This window comes from Sus scrofa, chromosome 1 (assembly GCF_054392235.1).
Source record: "Sus scrofa isolate SSC_HxYL_T2T_F1_AM1 chromosome 1, Sscrofa_HxYL_maternal_Yorkshire_Landrace_v2.0, whole genome shotgun sequence".
Taxonomy (NCBI): Eukaryota; Metazoa; Chordata; class Mammalia; order Artiodactyla; family Suidae; genus Sus; species Sus scrofa.
The window spans coordinates 171,187,216-171,211,720 of NC_139383.1; the positions used below are offsets into that span (position 1 = coordinate 171,187,216).

Below are 24,505 nucleotides of genomic sequence, written 5' to 3' on the forward strand. Positions count from 1 at the left end.
TGCAAATGTTATATATAGTATTGAGAGTAAAATTTTATGTAATTACTTGCTTCTCATATACCTCATAACCTTGAAATGTCAAGACCTTTTATTAAATTAAGAAGAAGGACACGGAATAGCAAGATTAATTTTGTGGTCTTTGGTTTTTCTGTCCTTTACAGAACTGGAAATTATTTCCAAGCATTTTTTTTAATGTTCTCTAAAAATGAAGATGGCTGGCAGCTTACCCTAAGACAATATTTGCAATACAAAACGATGTTAGATAATACAGGAAATCGACAAATGTCCTATATCTTTAGTACTTCCAGGACACAAATTCAATCAAAGCAGAGATTTTGTTTTACTCTAAAAAATGGGGTTTTCTTTTTTTGTTTGTTTGTTTTTAGGGCCACACCTGTGACATATGGAAGTTCCCAGGAGCTGTAGCTGCTGGCCTCCACCACATCCATGGCAATGCCTGATCTGAGCTGCATTTGCTACCTATACCACAGCTCACAGCAACACCAGATCCTTAACCCACTGAGTAGGGCCAGGGATCAAAACCGCATCCTCATGGATACTAGTTGGGTTCATTACTGCTGAGCCCCCATGGGAACTCCCAACACTCTCAGAAGTTTTGATCATATGGAAGCCTAGTGGCTGACCCATAGGATGGCTCATTCTATCTATCTGTCTGTCTGTCTATCTATCTATCTACCTATCCATCTCTTCATCCATCCAACCATCCTTCCATACATCCATCTGTCCAATTGTTTTGTTGCACTCTGGAATCTCTTGGCAAGTGTATATTCATGTTTAGTAGTACCAGTAAAGCCACTGGTGCAAGTGACTTTAAATTCTATTATTCCTTTCCCTTGAATTAGTACTGAACTTTCACTTATGAAGTCCTAGTGGGTTTTTTGTTTGTCTTTAGATAATCAAATATCTTTTTCTTCAGTCTTGATTTTTTTTATTGAAATATAGTTTATTTATATTATATTAGTTTCAAGTATGCTGTGCGCTATGAAGACCTAGTTTTGAATATACCTACGGCTCTAATTTTTTTCGAGGTATAAAGGAAGTAGAGAAAAGGACAGGTGAAGAGAATTGGTTATGGACATGTAAGTAAATGACAATGAAAAGATTACTAATGCTTTCCTACTCAGGATTCTACATTTGTTCTTGTGCCATAGTAAGCCAATTGGAAATAAAAGAGGTAAGACTTTTGTCTGCTGGCTGGTTATCTCCATCTGCTCCATTGAATCACACTAATTCCTTGATTTGAAGTGTGTCTCTAATTGGGATTCTTATTTAAAGGTAGCATGAGTTTATGTAAAAAGCATAGCACTTGAATTCAGAAAGCCTTACTTCATATTCAGCTCCACCAGTTACTCAACTTAGAGATAATGTACAGCATACATTAGAGCTCTGTTTTCTTTTATGATAGTGATACAAAACTATGTGTGTAGATGTATATATCTGTAACATATATAAATGTATTTGTAGAATTGAGCACCAGAAGTAATTTAAAATTACACTGTTGTCTGTGATTACCAGCTCATATATGAAAAAGTCAGGAAATTGTTTCTCTAAAAATGAGTATAAAATTGGTAAAGTTATTAAAAACAGCCATTTCAAAGCTCTGAAGATTGACCAAAATTGAGCAAAAAATTAAGGTTATGTTTTAAAACAGCTAGATCTTTGAGTAAGAATATTGGGAGTCTGTGGATTTTTTGTGTAGAGATGCCTCATCTTTCCCCCAACACATAGCTCAGTTGGTGAGAACAGTAATTCTACCAGCATGCTTTTGGATGCAAAAACTAGCAGTTTTGCTTCTAAAGAGGTGGATTTAATTTGGGTTGGAAGGGAAAAAGGATATCATTATCAGTTAATTGTGACAACCAGGAAATGAATGGAGGGACCCTGCAACTTTGTTAGCCTAAGGTTGTTATCTGAGTTGGAGTAAGTAGTAGAACAATTAGAATTTAAGAGAGAGGTCCTGGAGATGAGGGAGACATAGAAGAGCTAAATGAATTCTCCATGTATCCTTGCTTGCCTAGGAAAATACACGAGCAGAGTGACCCAAGAGAGCCTGACAGAAAATAAAAGTCATAGGAGACAAGAAATAGCTCAGTATTGAATGCACTTTCCCACTCTGGCTCAGACAGAACAGCACTGGGAAACCTTACTGACTCAAGTTGTTTGGGTACAACTTTTGCCCACTGGTTGACCTCTAAGCTATGCAGACACAGAGAAAACCATTAGAAAGACATTCTAAAATTAGAAATAAGGGAGTTCCTGCTGTAGTGCAGTGGGTTAAGGATCCAGCATTGACCCTTCAGTGGCTTTGGGTTAGATTCCCATCCTGGCACAGTGAGTTAAGGATCTGGCCTTTCATCCTTCTGATGAAAGGAAATGACACTTGACAGTAAGGTGACTCTATCAGAAGAAAGGAAGAACATCAGATATAGTAAATTGTGGGCAATGTAAAAGACTGTGTGGACATCTATATTCTCTTCATTTCTTTAAAAATCGCAAGGTTGTTGAAAACAATAGTTATACCACTGTATTGTTGAATTTAGAACATATATGAGATAAATATTATAATATCAGGAAAAGGGTATTGGGAAGTAAATCATATTGAGTAAATTTGCTCTATTAAGTCAAAATTAAGTCAGGATTAACCTAAAATAGTTTGTGATAAGTCTCAGGTTCCTCATTTGTAAAATATGTATTATAATGATACCTCATATTGTGAGGCCTACTATATATATACATATTTATACATATGTATATTTAAAGTTTAAATCTTAGCAAAATTTTGGACATATAATAAATACTATGTGTTAACTAATTCTTATTGTTGGCTGTAATTACATCAAGAAAAAGCCAAAAGCCAAGGATATTCACTATTGCTATTTCTATTTAATACCATATTAGAGGTCTTATTTAATGCAATATAATAAATATGATTAAATAGTATATAAGAAAAGAATATATATTATTTACTTGATATAATATGATTCACTACAAAAAATGGAGAAAAGGACTATAGCGAAAGTTTAGCAAATTGCTGGGTAAATAACTAATATCATTCCTCTACACTAGCAGCTACAATTAGGAAAAATATAATATAACTAGGAATGAAATCTAATAAAAATGAACAAGGCCTCTGCAATAGACCCCCAAATATTCCCCCCCACCCCTACCCTGGCCAAAAGATATACACGTGAAATATCTAGGACACATGAGTGTTATGTTGTTTAGATAAGGACGCTTGAGATATAATTTTTCTTTTTCTTTTTCTTTGCTATTTCCAGCCACACCACAGGCTAGGGGTTGAATTGGAGCTATAGCTGACAGCCCATGCCACAGCCACAGCAACATTGGATCCGAGCTGCATCTGCAACCTACACCACAGCTCACATTAATGCTGGATCCTTAAGCCACTGAGCAAGGCCAGGGCTCAAACCTGCATCCTCATGGATTCCAGTTGGATTCATTTCCTCTGTGCCACAATGGGAACTCTGAGATGTAGTTTTTAAGGATCTTTAGATGAGGGTGTGATCCCGAATTAACCAGTGGATCCTAAATCCAGTGATGATGTCCTTGTAAGAGACACACAGAAAAGAACAGACACACAGAGGAGGAGGTCATGTGACCATGGAGGCAAGAATTGGAGTGATCTGGCCACAAGGCAACAACCAAAGAATTCCTACAGCCTCCTGAAGCTGAAAGAGTGAAAGAACTCAATAGATTCTCCCCTAGAGCCTCAAAAGTTAGCACAAGACTGCAGACATTTTAATTTGGGATCTGCAAACCCCAGAGCTATGAGAGAATAAATTTTTATTGTGTAAAGCCAGAGAGTTTGCCGTATTTTTTTTCACAGTAGCCACAGGAAATTAATAGAGCCTGTATGAAAAAATTAAGAAATTTTTTTTTTCTTTTTAGGGCCGCACCCATGGCATATGGTGGTTCTCAGGCTAGGGTTAAAATCATTTACCACTGAGCCACAATGGGAACTCCAAAAAATTCTTAAAGAACATAAATGATATAAAGAGATATAGAGATGTATCTATTTGTGAATGCAAGTACCCAATATCTTTGTCCTGTCAGTTCTTTAAAAATTATTCCATGAAAGTAATTCAACTGTAATAAATACTCTAAATAAGGAAATAAAAACAACAAGAGTTCCCATTGTGGTGCAGAGGAAACAAATTCAACCAGTATCCATGAGGATGTGGATTCAGTCCCCGGCCTCACTCAGTCAGTCAGGGATCCAGCATTGCTGTGAGCTGTGGTGTAGGTCGCAGCTGAAATGAATCTGACTGGTATCCATGAGGATGCAGGTTCAATCCCTGGCCTTGCTCAGTGGGTTAAGGATCCAGCATTGCTTCGAGCTGTGCTTTAGGTCACAGACAAAGGCTCGGATCTGGCATTGCTGTGGCTGTGGTAGACTGGCAGCTTAGCTCCAAATCAACCCTAGGCTGTGAACTTCCATATGCCATGGCTGCAGCACTAAAAAAAAAAAAAGGTAATAATACTAATAAAGCAGAAAATTCTGAAAAAAGAATTATGGCCATTCAAGCAAGGGACACTTGCCCTTCAAAATACTGTAACATACTATTACAGTTTTCTATTATTCAAAAATGATCCAGTATTTGCTTTTCTATGCTCTGTGACTTAGAAGTATTACTATGTCGAACACTTCCTTTTCACTAAGTGTTGGTTTTCTCTTTGAAGACACATTGCTCCTTATCAAATAAATATGGGGAGGAATCCTATTACTCTCTCAAAAGCGACTCTAACAAGCTGAAATTGATATTACAGACTACATGAAAAGCAAGTCTTAATCTAGTATCATCACCCTTCTTCTAGAGATGAAATGTGCTGCATTTATGATACCTCCTAATACTTTTTTAAAAATTATTTTTATTTTAATAAATGCATCAAGAGCATTATGTAGAGTGATATTTTGTTTCTCAAATAGTCCCTAAATCCTGCTCAATCTGCTTATACAAAAAGTCTATGTTATATTTATTCACATGTAGCCTTTCAGAGAAAGATCAAAGTTTCAGATGCTTTGAGGCACAAAGAAAATAAAGAATCAGTGAAAGGTCACTGGAGGGCAGGAAGAAAGAGACTAAAGACAGTTTGCAAAAAAGTTCATTTAAACACAGTAATTTGAAAACAGACACAACAGGAGACAATCTATATTATCTTTTATTTGCTCAATCTTTTTGGTTTTACTACTGCCAATTCCACCCCTGCAGTTCAGACCTGGCAGCAAAATCTCTGTTACTTTCCAGCAGCTTTTCACAAGCTGATAAGGAATCAAACTTGAACGGGAAAAGAGGAATTGAGTAAAATCTCTGAATTTCTCTTTTTCTCAAAGTGTATATATTATTTCTTACAGCTTCGTCTCCCATCTACCATTTATCATCAGAACATGGTAAGCCTTGACAATGGAAATTAAGCCATAACCTAGAAATGTCTCTGACTGTGACTAACACTAACCTTCATCTTAATGTTTTCATGCATCCATATAAAGTCTTCAGCAGTGTTGTGTATGTCTTGGAAACATAATGCCTGTTAGTTGATTCATTCTCATGGTCTGCGAAGGTGAAACCCTTTGATATGGGGTATTGTACATTCCAACTATTATCTTACCCAGTGCAATTATTTGAGGAAAGCCATCGGTCCTATTTTCAGTGGAAAATTAGATACTCAAGACAGATTTTTTTTTTTTTAACATACTGTTGCAATGCTTTGGCTGACAAGGGTTTTTTTGCAGATTGAAACGGTAAGTCTTATTCATCTTCAATGTTATTTTTATAAAAATGAATCCCAATGAACTGCTGTGTTTTAAATATCCCATTGTGATTCACACCAGTGACATTTAGGGCACCTTTCTGAAACATCAATCCTGGAATATATTGATCAATATGTCTATTTGTATCGAGTTCTTTATTGCAATTGTTTCAGAATTAAAGAACTGTGTTTTCCAGAGTTCTTTAGTTTGCCAAGTGAGTTCAAGTAATTACTGTCTGCTATCCTTTTTTTCAACCTTAGTTTGTTGAAAATGTTTTCTAATGACACTACCTGAACATTTTCAGAAATAAGTTGTCCAAGTTTTTCTTCATGTCCCTAGTATATTTCTCTTGACTAGATTTGGATCCCTTCCAGTGGGTTTTTACTTAGATTGTGATGTTTCCTTGTTCAGTTCTGCACTTCAATTTCCCTGTAAGCTAATAATTTGTCTTCTGATTAGTAAATTGCTTTGTTAATTGTAGTCTGCTTTATGAGTGCTAAACCCTAAAAGGAAACATTACACTTGGAAAGGAACTTATTTCTTTTGTTTTTTGTTTATTTGTTTTTTGCTTTTTAGGGTTGCACCTGCAACATATGGAAGTTCCCAGGTTTGGTGTCTAACCAGAGCTGTAGCTGCCGGCCACAGCCACAGCAACGTGGGAGACCAACCTGCAACCGCAACCTATACCGCAGCTCATGGCAACACTGGATCTTTTAACCCACTGAACAAGGCCAGGGACCAAACCTGCACCCTCATGGATACTAGTCAGGTTTATTACTGCTGAGTCACAATGGGTACTCCAGGAACTTATTTTCCCTGTAGAGCTTTTCTGAGAGCAAAGAGGAAATTTGAAACATTGGTTAATTTGACCAGCATCAGATATTTCCTTCTAAACACCCTGGGTGGCATAGAAATTTTCAAATACTCTGAAGCCAGTCATGGTCTCCTTCTGGCCTACTAGTCACATAAACTGAAACAACTACAACTGAGCTTTCCTAGTGTGGAGCTGATAAAGCTCACATTTATCAGAAGCTCTCCAGTTTTCTCTTACAGCTGCAAGGAAAGAGAGAAGGGGTGGGGCACAGTAGGGAATTAAGTTTTATGCATATTCTAAGCTTCTCTTCCTTGAATTCACTTTGCTGTACAGCAGACATTGGCAGAACATTGTAAATCAACTGTAATAAAAAGTAAAAAAACATTTTTTGAGGGGGAAAAAAAAGGAGAAGAAGAAGAAAAGATTCAGTCCCTTCTGTGAAGGAGTCCTAAATTTTAGGGTATGAGTTCTGAGAAAGCTGGTAGAGCTCCAAGTATCTGGCATCAAGTGATAATGTAAGCAGCCTAAAGATAATTAGGAGGATTGACTCGCAAAACATATTTTCTGAAGAAGTTATTCACTTTTTCAAAACTTATCTCACCTGTTTAAAATCAGGTAGAAATATTGATGTCTTTTAAATTGGCATTTAATGCAAAGTCATCTCATCTTGGTGATAAACCTGTTCTGGAGCTTCAATAATCTAGACACTAAGAATAACTATAATACTGAGTTATATGCTCTCATAGGCCATTGTTGGTCTCCCTGCAGCTCTAACGCTAGTTATCCACTGGCCTCTCTTTTATTACAAAAGTATTTACATTTTATATCCATAAAAACTTTTGGATTAATACCCTGTGACAGAGCAAAATTTACCTCCAACACCATACGAATTGACAATCAACAAGGCATTATAAAACTATGTGTGTGATTCTTATTTTTAGAGTTTTATTCTATTTTTTCTTCTTTATCCTGGCAGTTGTTAATAATGTTGCTATAAACATGGGGGTGAGTGTCTCTTTTCAAACTAGTGTTTTTGGCTTTTTTGGATATATACCCAGGAGTGGAATTTCTGGGTCATATAGTAGTTCTATTTTTAATTTTTTAATAAACCTGCATACTGTTTTCCACAGTGGCTGCACCAATTTATGTTCCCACCAACAGTGTATGAGGGTTCCCTTTCTCCACATCCTTGCCAATATTTGTTATTTGTGTTCTTTTTGATAATCGCCATTCTGACAGGTGTAAGATGATATCTCATTGTAGTTTTGATTTGTTTTGCCTGATAATTAGCAATGTTGAACATCTTTTAATGTGCTGGGTGGCCTTCTTCATGTCCTCTTTGGAAAAATGTCTATTCAGGCCTTATGCCCATTTTATTAATTGAGTTGTTTGGTTTTTTGATGTTGAGTTGTATGAGTTGTTTATATGTGCTGGATAATAGTCCCTTATTAATCATGTCATTTGCAAATATTTTCTCCCATTCCATAGGTTTAGGTTTTCTTTTTGTTTCATTGGTTTATTTTGCTGTGCAAAAGTGCTTATGTTTAATTAGGTCCCATTTGTTTATTTTTGCTTTTATTTCCTTTGCTTTAGGACATGGATCCAAAAAAATATTGCTGTGATTTATTTCAAAGAGTGTTCTGCTTACATTTTCCTCTAGGAGCTTTATAGTATCTGATCTTTAATCAATTTTGAGTTTATTTTGTATTTTGTTAGAGAATGTTCTAATTTTGGTTTTTATGTGTAGCTGCTCAGTTTTCCCAGCATCACTTTTATTTATTTTTTTCTTTTTACAGTCTCACCTACAGCATATGGAAGTTTCCAGGCTAGGGGTTAAATCAGAGCTGCAGCTACAGGCCTATACCACAGCTCCAGCAGCACTGGATCTGAGCCACAGCTATGACCTAAGCTGAAGCTTTTCACTATTGGTAAGGTTATTGTACATATCTTTGTATAATTGCTTTAATTGTTTGTACTAAAAATGGCTCAGAGAACTGAAGACTTAGGGTGATGATTACCTCTCATAAAACTTAGACAAGAGATTTTTATTAGCAAGCAGAGTGTAATAACGTAAATCAGAAATGTTGATACTTAAATCTGTAAAGGAGAAAAGTAAGGCTAAAAGGAAAATAGTTGATAGCTGTCAGTTGAGAGTGTGACACATAGGATACTTTTGTTCTTGTGGTTTAGGAAGACACTGTCTCTTCCAAGTTACTATTTATTGCCTTGTTCTCAAGACCTTGTGGTCCTGGTAGCTTTAGAGGATCATCTTGTTTATTATTATCTGAATAACCTCAATTTAGTATCTTTCCTAAAATATAACTTTGAAGTTTTGCTAAGATTTCATCCTTTTGTCCAGAAGTTTGGGAGTAATTAGGTGAGTGAGGATGTGTAAATGGTAAGGCATGACATAATTCTAGAATATTCTAGTTAAATGTGTTCCTGTGTCACTGGATAGAAAAGTTGTAATGTCTCAGGAAACACAAACTCTGTTATTTTAAGTCCTGCAAATGCTATGGCTTTTTTGATGGGAAAATACTTCAAAACAATGTGCAATAACATGCATATTATTAGTAGGTCATGTTTATAATACATGGAAAGAACCAATGGTATAAAATTTGTTTGGTTATGCTCAAACTGTCCTTTAGGGCCAGGTTCCTATCCATGCCTCACTTTTGTTGTTTCCCATAATTATATTAGCTGTAGATGAGGCATGAATTGCCCATGCTCTGCTATTACAGAAAAGGTTTCTCACTGGTGTTTTGTAAAAAATACTGAAATAGTTTGCTTCAGTAGGAGTTGGCAAGTATTCATTTGATATCTTGTCTTTTTGTTTTCTGATGGTAGCTAGTTACCATTCTGGTTTCTTGCCAGTCTTAGCCTTCATGGATCCTACAGGTCAATAATTCCAGAACGTCTTCTCAGAATTTGAGGAACCACATTTTTTACACCCCTACTACAATGGTTTAATTTCTGTACGGATTTTTTTGTTGTTGTTTTGTTACTATACACTGGAAGAAATAAAAACAGCCTGCTTAGTGTAGTGATATTCTAAAATATTTCTATAATCTTTCTAAATTGTTTCTATTGTATTTAAAAATATTTTCAGGGGGTTCTCATTGTGGCTCAGTGGGTTAAGAACCTGACATAGTGTCCGTGAAGATGTAGGTTCGATTTCTGGCCTTTCTCAGTGGGTTAAGGATTCATTGTTGCCACAAGCTGTGGCATAGTTGCAGATGCGGCTTGGATCTGATATTGCCGTGGCTGTGGCATAGGCCTCAGCTGCAGGTCTGACTTGAGACCTAGCCAGGAACTTCCATATGCCACAGATACAGCTGTGAAAATAAATAAATAAATAAATAAATAAATATTTTTTTAAAGAAATAAGGAGTTCCTATTTTAGCTCAGAGGGTTATGAACCTGACTAGTATCCACAAGGATGTGGGTTTTATCCTTGGCCTCACTCAGTGGGTTGGGGATTTGGCATTGCCTTGAGCTGTGGTGTAGGTCATAGACCTGGTTCAGATCCCACGTTTCTGTGGCTGTGTCATAGGCTGGCAGCTGTGGCTCTGACTCAACACCTAGCCTGGAAACCTCCATATGCTGCATAAGTGGCCCCAAAAAAAAGAAAAGAAAAAATTAAGATTAAAAATATTTTCATATTTTATTTGAAATTATTGCAGTGAGACTTAATGACAATAATTATTTTAGGTACTGTCAAAATATGACATACTTCACCTTTGTTCTTCATTTTATAGAGTACCTGAGGAGATTAAGAGACTTCCTTATTTCTCTAGCATCTCAAAGAAGAGCATTATTCTAAAACATACCAATACATATATCTTCTGTTTAATATTAATAATTTGACTTGCTTGGAAAAGACCACAGATTTGCCAATTGAATTTATTTGGCTTCCAGTTCTGGGGGGCGGTGGGGCGAGGCAGGAATCTATCAGAAACTCCAGAGACTAAACTAGATATTCCTTACCAGCCTGGTATCCTTTTTTATTTTTAAGATAAGACCCACAAAAAATTTAAGTCAGGACTATGTGTAGATCTCCAAAATAATTCTTCATGGCCGTGCCTAGAACAGGCAAGAATTTAAAAACACACAATTCTACTATATTGGATATTACAGAGTTGCTGCTTGGTTAGTGTTATAAGATGGATAAAACAGCAATAATTCATAATAAGTAATCAGCTAGTAGAAAAATGTTGGTTTTTATTTAGCAATAGGCATTCACTCTATGTAATAACATGAGATTTAATTATCCTTGTACAAGATCTGAAGATGTTTTGACTAATTTATTTGAAGACTATAATTGCTCTGAGCCAAATAGTCTCAGCCTTGGCCTATTATTGAGCAAAGTTCTTATACACACACAAAAAGAAAGATTTATGATCATACTGGTTTCTTAGGGCGGTTGTAAGAAATTACCACCAGTGTAGTGGCTTAAAACAAATTAATTTATTCTATTATAGTTCTGGAGGCTAGAAGTCCCACTCCTGGGCATATATCTGGACAAAACTATAATTCAAAAAGATATATGCACCCCTATGTTCATTGCAGCACTACTCACAACAGCCAAGACATGGAAACTACTTAAATGTTCATTGAAAGATGAATGAATTCAGAAGTTGAGATATATATATATATATGTATATATATACATATATATATATATATAAAATGGAATACTACTCAGGCATAAAAAGAACAAAATAATGCCATTTGCAGCAACATAGATGCAACTGCAGATTCTCATACTAAGTGAAGTGAGTCAGAAAGAGGAAGACAAATACCATATGATATCATTTGTAAATGGAATCTAAAATATGTCACAAGTGAACCTATCTACAAAAGAGAAACAGACTCACAGACATAGAATTTTTGGTTGCTAGGGGGTGGGGTGGTGAGGGAATTGGATGACCATGGAGTATGGGGTACGTAGATGCCAATTATTATATTTAGAATGGGTAGGCAATGGGGGCCTACTGTACAGCACAGGGAACTATATCCAATCTCTTGGCTAGAAAATGATGGAAGCTACTATGAGAAAAAGCATGTGCATATATTGGGTCACTATGCTGAACAGAAGTAATGGACACAACACTGTAAATGAAGTATACTTTAATAAAAAATTTTAAACCAATTCTCTGATGGATCTGATGTTCTAAAGTAATTGTGGGCTTGATTGTAGATATTATGACAATTAATAAAGCTGTAATGTTTACTATTATTTTTATACTCAAGAGTAAAGGAAGGCAGGGCATATTGATGTACTAATATCTGCCTTATAGTGGAGTCAGTGGCAGGTTTGGTGTACTTGTTCTTTGCTTCTCATACAATATGAGACTTTAGTTCTTGCAGTAGCTCATCTGTCTGCTCTATTTACAGGTTTCCTTACAGATAGAATCTTTGGGTTATTGTATCTAAAGATCCTTAATCTATTGATTTATATTTTTAAAAAGACTCTCTGACAACATCTACCCACATATTGGATATTTTCTGGATGGATATTTTTTTATTTCAACTTGTTAACTTGTTTCCTGATTTAGTTTTGAGTGTATTTATAACAAGAGAGGATAGGTTTCCTTTTACATTAGCTATTAAGTCTATTCCTTGGCTATTAAATTCCAGAATTCAGTTTGAGTTTGCTAAACTCTATTCTTATCTTACTTAGTTTATCATTTTGAATCCTTGTCCAATTTCCTTTAAGAAGGAGACTTCTAAAAATATGTTTATGTAGTAAATTCAATTCTCTTGCTCTCTCAAAGCATTTATTTTTACACATTTGTGTCACTTAAATGTTCACTTTTTTACCTTGTTAATGTTAAATGGTTTTTCTCATCTGAGTCAAAAACAATTAAATAAACCATTTTAGGTACAAATTTGTAGTCTGGGACTGTAACAGTCCAACAAAATCCTGAATTCTGTCACAGATTTTTACCTGTCTTCTGAAGTTTAGAGACATCCATAATTCATAGTATTTTCTTGGCTTTTTATCAAGGCTTTAATTTAAATATTATAAATCTGTTTTTGTCCACAAAAATGTGATTGTTCTTTGCCTGAGAAAACCCTGAAAAGGTAGAAGCTTATTTAGGAGATCATGTAAAGCTAAAGAGAAAGAGGAAGAGGAGATAGAAAGAGATATAAGTAGATAAATTTCAGAAGGTTATAGAGTCTTTGCAAGAAATGGTCTTGGAGTTTGCAATACATATCACAGATAAAGGGATAATCTCTTATAATGAATAAAAAAATAACAAGATTAAACTCAAATAAAAATGGGCAAAAGGCATAGACAGTTCATATTTTATCCCACAGCAAAAAGAAAAGGATTCCCAACAGCCAAGTTTTGGACAGATTTAACATCAAAATAATGATGACTCTAATGAGTTTATCACACTGAATTTTTTAAAACTCAGTAGGCCAGTTGTAATTTAAAAAGAAAAGGAGGGAGTTCTCTTGTGGCACAGTGGGTTAAGAATCAAGTGTTGTCACTGAAGCAGCTCAGGTTGCTGTTGTGGTGTGGGTTCAATCCCTGGCATGGGAATTTCCACACGTCCCGGTGTAGCCAAAAATAAAATAAAATAAAATTTAAAAATAAAAAAAAGGATAAAAAGAAAAGGAAAGGAAACCTCTTTACAGAAATATTCCAGATAGTAAATGTGGAATCAATCAAAATTTTAAAAACATGATTTTGCAAACATCCAGCATAATAATTGATTCATCAAGGATTTTCAACAATTGTGAAGCCATTGGCAAACATGTTATTGTGGAACAGGATTTTCATGTGGTCTTAAAGTATCACGGTGTAGAATATATTAATTACAAGGGGAAAGGATCCTTGTTCAAGGCAGAAATTTCTTGGACACCACCTTAAGCAAATGATACTCAAATATTAAATTACCAATAATTGAACAAAACACTTTTTATACCTGCAATGAGAAGTACATCACCTATGTAAAATCTGTGTCAAAACATACAACTTAAATTTAATAAGAAAATAACTGGACAAATTCAGAGTTTGGAACATTTTTCAAGACTGCTGACTTTCACTCTTCAAAAATGTCAGTGTTTCAGACAGATGAAAATAGTGAGAGACCACTCGATTTAATGATTAAATGTGATTAACATATCAAGTGATGAATATATGATCTCTGCATGATCTCTCTCTCTTTTTCTTTTTTAAGGCTGCACCTGCAATATATGAAAGTTTCCAGACCAGCAGTCAAATCAGAGCTACAGCTGCTGGCCTATACTATGGCCACAGCCACATGGGATCTGAGCTGTATCTGCCACCTACCAGATACTTAACCCACTGAGCAAGGCCAGGGATCGAACTTGCATCCTCATGGATACTAGTGGGTTTTGTGATCCACTGAGCCACAATGGGAACTCCTGAATGTGATCTCTTATGGGTCAGTATTTTTAAAATAGGAATAATATTATTGGAATTATGAGGGAAAGCTGAATGAGGACTTTATGTTAGAAAATATTATTAAGTGGTATATTATTGATATTGCTATTGTAGTTATGTAGGAAAAAGTCCCTTTTTGTAGGAAATACATGGTGAAATACTTAGAAGTAAATTTTCACAATGTCTAAAACTTACTTTCCAATGGTTCACCACAAATCTACTCATAAATCTACATAAAGATAGATGAGGCAAAATGTGAAAATATATTTTAAAATGATAATGTCAATTTGTATGAAAGATACATATGTTCATTGTACTACTTTTACAACTTTTTGTAGATTCAAAAAAATTTAAATGCTATTTTGAATACAGTTTACTTGAAAATAAATCTAATGAAAAATAACAAAACTGTAGTGAAACATTAAAGAACCAAACAAAAGGAAAACTTGCTCAATTCATAGATATGGAGTCTCAATAGCACAAAAATATCAGTTACCCTTCAAAATTGACGAAAAACCCTGACAATACCAAGAATTAACAAAAATATGGAGCATCAGAAACTTTAATATACTGCTGATATGAATGTAAATCAATTTGGAAATCATTTAGTGTTAACTAGTAAATCGAAGCTATCATAGCTTCAGTTCCACTCAAATATCCAAAGGAAGCTCTCAATAGGAAGAACAAACAGGAATGTTTATAGTAACAGTATTTATAATAGAAAAAATGTACCTCTGTCTACAAATTGGGGATTACATGAAAAATACAGCATTTCATATAATAATATACCATAGTGAGTATAAATAAAGTTCACATTAACACAGCCAAATCTTATGAATACATTCTTTTTTTAATGAAGTAAGAAAAAGCAGAATAATATATGCAGTATGATACCATTTATATAGTTTTTAAATATGCAAAATAATCCCATACATTATCTAAGGATATATACATATGTAATACATTATAAAATATTCATAGCAATGATAAATACAATTTAAAAATAGTCATTTTCACAGACAGCAAGAATGTAGACATTAGCAAGAGGAAGGTGTACACAGTGGGCTTCTAACCTTTGGTCTTTTTTTTTTTAAGCTGGATTTGGTGGTGGGGTTCAACAATGATACTTGTATTTCTTTTTAAACATTAGGAGATCACGTTAATTTTTCACAATAAATTATTTTAAAGGGAGATCTTGAATGGTGTCTTCAGATGGTATTTCTTGAAAACAGAAGCTATTGCAGCTTCAAAATGGGAGCAGCTGTTTTCAGCCCCCAAGTTGGTAGTTAATCACTCAGTATGGGGTTCTCTGTGACATACACAGGTAACTTAAAATATATAAATGCCCCTAGGTCACCCAGATCCAAACAGGAAGCCAAATTACTGGTCAGGATATATATATATTTAGATGAAATCATAGCTTGAATTTGAGGGTATTATGGACCAAAGTACTCAGAGAAAAATAGCAGTACATTCACTTTTTTTTTTTTTTTTTGTATTTTTTGTCTTTTCTAGGGCCGCACACATGGCATATGGAGGTTCCCAGGCTAGGGGTCTAATCAGAGCTGTAGCTGCGTCTTCGACCTACCCCACAGCTCACAGCAACACCGGATCTTTAACCCACTGAGCAAGGCCAGGGATCGAACCTGAAACCTCATGGTTCCTAGTTGGATTTGTTTCCTCCGTGCCATGAAGGGAACTCCCTTTTTATTCTTAATGTTCACTTGTTACATGGAATTCTATGTCGTGCCCTCTAACTGATGCTAGAGGGTGGGATTCCCTCTCCTCCTCTCCTCCTCATTAGTTGATAACCCAACAATCCAGCTGAGCGGGTGGCTAGGGATCATGGGGATATGCATCATTTTGAAGACAATTTCAGGGTATTTGAGCTAAAAAGTCTAAAATAAAACAAATGGGACCTTCTAAATTGGAAGACAGCATAGCAATTTGGCCACAATGGGAATAGGACAATACAGCTAGTAGGAAGAGAAGTAAACAATATTAATAAAATATTTTAAAAACAGAAAAAAAAGATGCTTACCTAAATTGGAAATATAAACATGAACCCTTAATATTTGGGGGAAATGGAGATAACTTCATTATTTTTCTATGACAATCTGAGTTAGATTGCAAAACAGTTAAATTTTTGCCATTAGTGCCTGAGTTATTTGCTGTACTATTTCCCACCAGTAGGAACCAGGGCTCCTCGGAAAGTAGCATGATAACGTATAAGGCAGAATTCAGGTGAGCTTGGCATACTTTTTGTCAAAAAGTCATTATGTTTTCACAGTACCTGGGTATAGTGTTAACAACAATGAAAGGGTTAGTTTAAGAGAAATGCTTATCTTCTATCCCTTTGATCTTATGATTACTGAGAAAGTTATATCCTTCCATTTTTCCCATTAGTGTTATATACAGTGAATTGCTGAAATATCCCTGCATGTTATATCTTCTTGGTGGTTATGTGCCTTTCTTCAAGTGAAAAATCCTTCTTTATGAAATTTAAGGGATTTTTTTGCATTTACTTGAGGTTCATCTAATATTAATAAACCTATACCTGCTCTAGTTGTGCTAATATTTAACCTTCTCTTTGGCATGGCCTCTCGTTCCACCCAATTTGCAGACACAAGGGATCCTTAGAAAACTCAAGTTTTGTGATACCACCGTACCCTACGCTCTTCTCAGAAGAGTTAGTCTTTTTTTCATTGTTACCATAAACTGATGACAATATTAGTGATACTTTCCCCTAAGAACATTTTGTTTATCTAATTTCTAAACAATTACTGCAATTACTATTGAGATGGGTTTTTTGTTTGTTTGTTTGTTTGTTTGTTTTGTCTTTTTGCCTTTTCTAGGGCCACTCCCGCAGCATATGGAGGTTCCCAGGCTAGGGGTTTAATCGGAGCTGTAGCCACTGGCCTACACCAGAGCCACAGCAACTCGGGATCCGAGCCTCGTCTGCAACCTATACCACAGCTCATGGCAACACCGGATCCTTAACCCACTGTGCAAGGCCAGGGATTGAACCCGTAACCTCATGGTTCCTAGTTGGATTCGTTAACCACTGTGCCATGATGGGAAGTCCAACTATTGAGTTTTAATATTATATTTGTAAACTTAAAATTAGCACATTTTTTTTAAACCTAAGCTTTCGTGAATATTGTGTTCTATATGTAATCCAAGTGGAAGAACACCCAATTTATCCTAGTTTGTCCCTATGTATTTGTACTTAACCACTTGCATTTCTTTCAAGGGTAAGTTTGTAACAGTTTGGAATCCTTTATACTTTCTTTGGATGCAATTTCTGTCTCCCATTCCTGCATTTTCTTACATTTAACCAGTAGATGCAAAGTAAATAGTAACTGCTGTACAGTGATGGTAAAGATGAAGGAATAATGTATGTTACTTCAATTCTGTCATTTAGGGTGACTACGTGGAGTTTTATTTGTGTTTAAAAGTTAATGTAGTGAGACAGTGCATAATGTGAGGTGTAATACCTTGTTTTGTAGGTACACATTTTATATCAAAATAGTGTGTGAACTGCTTTAGTAAATTACCCTTTTAAATTGTCCATTGCATTGAAACTAGAGAATGACTAAAGAAAATGAAGATTATTTCTAATTAGTTCTTAATGGCTATTGAGAATAATTTTGTCATATAGATCAGAAGGGTGTTTAACTACCCTAGATATCCCAGTAAGTGTAGATATAATTGAGCATCAGCCTCAGTGAAGAATCTATTACACATTACCTAGAGATGCTAGACTATTGACATTGAGAGGATGGGGCTTCTAAGTTGTCTCAGGGAAGATGCTGGAGGGAGAATGATGCAAATATTGGTTTATGAGATATTCTGTTAACCAAATATATTCAAATTTCTGCCTTCTGGGCATATATGAATGCACTTTCCCACTCCTTTTGAAGTTTAGACAGAGAAGTGTGATTTGCTTTCCCCTGTGAAATGTGAGCTTTCACCACTTTTAGGTGAAAGTTTAAAGAGCCAGCACTACTTACCACATTGCCTTCCAGTATCTGCAGTGGATGTTGATACAGATGCAGAGGTTAAACCTCTATTAGCCTGGTCCACTGATTTCAATGTAGGCAGAACATTTCTTCATTTCAGTTTTATCATTGCCCATTCCTTTTATTATTGTTTTAAACACTCAGATGACTATTTAACTTTTTTTAAAATTCAAATAATGTATGACTCTGAATAGATAACCAGTTAAATTCTTATGTATTCTTCTTATATATTATCCTGATCTAAGTGATTTATTTGATACTTTTTGCATCATAGCTAAGATTTATTCTTTAAGGCTTCCAAGTTCTGATTTGTAGATATTTAACTTTGGCTACAGATGTGGGAAGACATGATTGTGATTTCTTTTTATTACTTGCTTTGCTTTTTTTCTTTTTCTTTCTTTTTTTTTTGGTGTTTGAGGTTGATATAACTTCATTGATTTTAATTATGTATATTATTTTCTCCCTACTCCATCTGGCAGAGCTGAACTGTAAAATTGAAACCAGAAGGTTGCAAATCTCAGTTAGTTCATGAAACTTAACTGTCAATATTAGCGTTGTGACCAACCATTGTTATATGTGTTTTGTTATGGAACCTCAAGAAGCCTTCGAAATCTTTAGCACAGCCCTTAGTCACAGTCAATCAATTATTCCACTTTGCAGGTGCTTGATTTTCCAGCAGACAGCAATTGCACACTGAGTTTGGAAGGTGGGCAAACATGCCCGTGAATATTTGGAAGTTTATTTTTCTTTACTGTCACAGACACATCTGTTAGACAGGAATCTTATAATATGTCTCTCAAAGATTGCTAAGATTCATTTTTAACAGCGTCTTTTAAAAATATTTTGTCACACATGGCTTATGGAGAAATCATTAGTAAGTATAAACATATCCTTTGTTTTACACAGTGGACTTATAATAATATTTTACCATTTTAATTACCTGAGACACTAAAAATTAGATTTTAAATGTGCAATAAAATTGATTTAGAGGTTTTCTATGTCCTGGAGAGATTTTCTTATTTAAAAGTACTATTTTAAATAGGATTCAGTGATAAATTTTGAAAGAAAGGAGGTAATCAAACTGTATATGCTTCACATGAGGCTGTTTAGCTCCGTCTTATGTGAACATTGGCCAGACAAATTATGTCGAACTGCATGATACCTCTGCAAACATTTTCAGGCTAATGTCAAGTCATTGACTCATAATTTTGGTGAGATTGATAGGTAATACTCTTTTTTACCTCATCTTAAAAGAGTGGAAATCCGTGGGATCTATTATAGCTTTGCAGGGGAAACTGGCTTGCCTCACAGATGAAATGGCTTTCTATAAGATGTATCTGTTGACAAATCAATGACAAAAGGTGCATTCCTTCAACATATTCATACCTGACTGGTAGTCATACTCAAGCTGTAACCCCCTTCTATTGATAACACATGAAACCAGTGCTTGTGTCTTCATTCCAACTAGCTGCTTTGAGTTGATGGTGATTACTCATGGTGATGGGATTCAGGAAAACTCACTTCTGTCTCTGAAATTATTTTGACCCAGAAGTTCCTAGAAATGTTTGCTTGTCATTATAGTATACCCAGGGTTCTGAAATGAAGCTTATTTACAGATAAAAGTAACATCAGTGAGAGGCAGACTAGCATAGTTGCTCAAAGCACAGACTCTGAAATGAAAGTGTTCATATTAGAGGCCCAGCTCTGTCTCTTCTTGGCTGTGTGGTCTTGAGAATATAGCTTAATATACCAGTACTCACTCACTTCATCATCCAGAACAGAGATACCAACTATGATTCCCCCACAGCATTGTGCTGAGAAAATTAAATGACAAATATTTCTAAAGCTCTAGAACAGTGTGTAGAATAAAGACTATATGTTTTTGACGTATTTATTGTGGAGTTTCTAAATTTTTTTTTTTTTTTTTTTTTTTTTTTTTACTGCACCCATGGCATGCAGACGTTCCTGAGCCAGGGATTGAACCCATGCCACAACAATGACCCAAGCTACTGCAATGACAACTCCAGATCCTTAACCCATGCAGCCACAAGATAACTCCTATTGTGGTTTTAAGACTGACTTGAGATATTGATTTTAAATTTGCCTGTAATTTTCAAACTTTGCTCTCTTACAGCTTTCTGAGAGCCATTCCTATGTGGTTCTGGATGATAAACTGACCAGAGAGAACCTGTAGTAGGTTCAGCTGATCCTACCCAGCCACTTCAGTCACCGTTGGATACCTGAGGAAAGTAAGCCATGGGAAGTCAGCATTGGAGCAGCCCTCTTTGAAGAATGAGTTAGTCAGGGGAGGAAAAACTGGGTTGCAAAGTGTGAGATGACTATAGGATGTGAGAAGACTGAGGGAAATGGAGGATTTGAGTGGCCTGTTTCCTAATAGGCTCCAGCACCTGATGGTTCATCTGAAATCCCAGCCCATGTTCCCTGAGATAGTGCTGTCACCGTATAATATAATTGTCCCTTGCTTAATCCAGCTGGATCAATTCTGTCCCTTTTGACCGACTTTTCCCTATGACACCACTCTAGACAAAATATTTATCCCAAAATGAATAACAATCCAAATCTTAAACACATCTCATTTATTCAGCTTTGGATCAAGTAAGTTCATAGTAGTAGTGGTTCAGTGATTTTTTTTTTCATATATACCAAATACCATTCATATTGTAATGTTACACAATGGTTCTTTTTTTAACACACATATTTACCTTTAATTAAATGAATTCGATTAAATCATCCCAGAAATACCATACTGGCTTCGATTCTGCTGCTCACTTACCAATATGTGCAGCATTGAAAAGACATCTGGCGAAAGAAATTAATATTTATTGAACCCTTACTATGTTGGGGACAATATCCTATGTGCTTTATTTATGTTGTCTTATTTCACTTTCATGGCAGCCCTGTCAGGTAGGTATTATTAATAGAGGATGAATTTCAAGCTCAGAGAGGTTAAATAACTCACCTAAAGTCATATAGATAAAATATGTGAGGCCAGTCCTGTTTGACACTGTGCTCTTTTAAATATATTTTGCAGTTAATCAGTCATTCAACAATATCTGCTGAACATGTACTATGGGCCAAGAAGAGTGTTACTATGTGGGACTGGACATGGAGGGTGCGGTAAATTGTAAGTCATGTTAAGATTTTATTCAAAATGTTGTCAATCTCTTATACATGGGATAAAGACTATATTTTTGGAGTTTTTCCTCTCATTTTTTTAAAAAATATTGAGGTCTAAATAATATGGGAATATCTAATGGTGATTCTAAACATAAGAAGTTGAGGATGCATAAGAGTAATCTCCAGATGTCATTTTAAGATCATGAAGAATCTTAAAATTTGCAGCTTAGTAAATTCAGCTCAGCACCCAGATTTTGTGGCTTTTCTAGTATCTCTGTGATTAGGCAGCAAAGACCAGGCTGCATGGCAAACTGGATTAATTAATAATCATGAAAGATTCCAGAGTTTTACAGTTTAATCAATAACTGGTTGACTTATTTGTTTACCAAAAGATACAGAGAAGGGGAACATGAAATGGCTTACATGGTTTTCAGAGTATGTTTGTCATGTGAAAAACATGTAATTACTGCTTTTTTCCTAAAAGGCATCTTTCTGAATTAACTCTATTTACTTTAGATGGTCACTACTTTCTCTGACTGACAGTTCCATGGTTAGATATATTTATTGATGCAGAAATATTCTTCCTTTCCTGTAATTCTCCTTAATTGATCTAATTATAGCCATAATTGTACCTAATTTAAATGGCCCCACATTGCCTTGGGGTATTACTGTCAAAATAAACAACATATATGTGTAAAATCACACACACACATATGCAAGTATACATACGTATGTGCTGTGACCTTTACCTGTGTAATTCTTCTATACAGACCTCAGTCTTATTCAAAACACTAATTTTACACAACAAACTATAATGGTAAGTCTTTGAGTTTTGTGATACTGTGACAAAAGCATCATTTTTACTTTAGCTGATGTCAGTAAAAACCAAATCATCCAAAGCATTGCAATGTGTTATTCAGTATGAAAATTAACATTAAGAGTTGACCAAAAAATGCAACCAAGCAGAAAGTACTGTGAACTGTGTTGAAACAGGTAGGGTTATAAAATCCATTTTAAATTCTTCCTGGGGAATAGCTACCTGTCCCTCATCTGAGGGTCAAATAGGCCTTCATTGATTAAAATAGAAACTCAGTAGTGATCCATTTTAACCATGTATGTACAAGTAATTAACACTACACTCCAGTTTAACATTAATGCCTGAAATTCAGGTCTTAGAATCAGCACTAAATGCTGAAGGATCAAAGTTTGATTTTAAATTTAATTATATTTGAGCTTGGCAGCCCAAGCCTTGGTAATTGATATGAAAGCCAAGTTCATCACAAAGGTAGCAACTAGAGAACTCTTAAAGTATACAATTTTGGCTTTATTTACCAATGCAATTTCTGTCATTACATTAGAGAGATGAAAGAACTTTATTTCCTTCGCTAGCTCTTCGCTTTGCCCTGGCCAACTCTGACTGTACATTCAGGGAGTTCATTTGCTTCTCTTGGGACCACCCTTGTACTCAGCAGGTCACATAACTCATTATGCATGCCAGAAGAGAAGATACTACCATATCCTTAGCTTCTGTGAAACTTCTATGTTGCTTATCCTTTTGGCTACTGGACGGCATAGGAGTCCTATCCTCCACTTGCTTTTTAGCCTCATCAACTCCATTACTTCTGAGAATAGGTCTTGCCACATAATAACCATGTTAGAATGGTAGGAGTGTATAGTGATCATATAGATTTCATTTAAGGCAATGTAATATATTTATGCAAATAAGATACTTATAACTGTACATTACTAATGTTTCACAGTCATCAAAAGCTAAGAATGCAATTTATGTGAATAGCCATTTTTTCTCTAGTGATCAAAATGATTTCACCTACACTGTTGCGTTTATATTTGCCAGAGCATTATGAGAAAGCAGAACTTAGTTTATCAACAAGCTTTACATTCTAGCATAATCTAGTAATTTACAACTTGACGTATTCTCCTGTAACACTTATTCCTGTGTTACAGTTCATCAATCAAACTGCAATTTCTTCTTATTTTCATCTATCTTGAATATGACTATTCTGTGTAGAATAATTAAAGGAATAAAATTTGGAAAATAAATGACAATCTGCCTTTGAAATTCTGTAATTCTATGCCATTTCCAGAAATTGAAAGGGAAATGGAGAGCACATTGTATAACTAGACTTTGAAACGCTGTTATTTTTAAAAGGTAGTTGAGAAAATGTGCATTGATCAGCTTTGTGTACCGCCACACAAGGAGGCAAGAAATTAAGATAACAGTAATGGTCTCCTATTGAACTGTCTCACATTTTCATGTGTTACAAATTTCTTAAGTAGATCAGCATGTTTTTGCTGCTCTGTGACAGTCATAAATCTTGGCTAATCATCCTCTGAGTGGTCAGTGCATTAGCTCTGTAACTTCAGTTAAGTACACTACCATCAAGTTCTGAGAAATCTACTGTAACACAGCTTAAACCATTAGATTAAAAATGACCATAGGAATTCCCATCGTGGCTCAGTGGTTAAAGAATCCGACTAGGAACCATGAGGTTGCAGGTTCCATCCCTGGCCTTGCTCAGTGGGTTAAGGATCCGGCGTTGCTGTGAGCTGTGGCCTAGGCCAGTGGCTACATCTCTGATTGGACCCCTAGCTTGGGAACCTCCATATGCCGCGGGAGCAGCTCTAGAAATGGCAAAAAGACAAAATAATAATAATAATAATAATAAATAAAAAAATTAAAATGACCATAAATACTAATTGTTGTAAATGAAGCCAACTTTAGAATATACCATTTGAACTTCAAAGCTTCACTTAAGTTTAAATATTTAAAATCAAAATGGCCAGAAAAATATCAGAACCACCACATCCAACATGTATTTTTTCATGTGTGTCTATGTGTTTTGCTCTAACATCAGAACACACAAAAAAACCATTTGTTCCCAAATGTAGAGAACAGGGCAATATGTCAGACTAGATAACCTGACATTTCTTTTGGAAAAAAATAAAATAAGACCGAAAATGCTGAATAAGATGTCACAAGCTTCTTTCTTAATACATTGTTGAGTTTAAAATAATATAAGGCCAATGCCTGAGAATCAAAAACATAAAGAGTATCCGAAACCCAGCGTATAAGCATGAGTTTACCATGGTTGCCCTAGAGAGCAAATAGGTATAGCCATTCTAGAAAACTGAGGAAGGTGGGCTTAACGCCTTTGAGAGGAACAAAGATAAGGTCTCTGTTTCCACACAAGGTGGTGTGTTGTACTTGATATTCTCAGGCACAAATTCAAGATGAGTCAGTGAAAATTTTGCCTACCCTAGGGAGAGATGACATTGTTTGATGGTATTATCTTTCGTGT

At 35.4% G+C, this 24,505-nt stretch overlaps 1 protein-coding gene across 3 annotated transcripts in view; it reads left to right on the plus strand.

Annotated features, from left to right (window-relative positions):
- Positions 1 to 24,505, plus strand: part of LOC102165284 (uncharacterized) — a 780,066-nt gene that overhangs the window by 564,640 nt on the left and 190,921 nt on the right. Inside the window, exons 6-7 of one of the 3 annotated variants that reach the window (XR_014816043.1) lie at positions 20,182 to 20,296; positions 21,100 to 23,881. The gene's annotated coding sequence lies outside the window, so the exon portion shown is untranslated. Of the gene's footprint in view, positions 1 to 20,181; positions 20,297 to 21,099; positions 23,882 to 24,505 lie in introns of those variants that run through there. The other 2 variants (XR_301130.4, XR_014816044.1) reach the window with 2 other exon arrangements.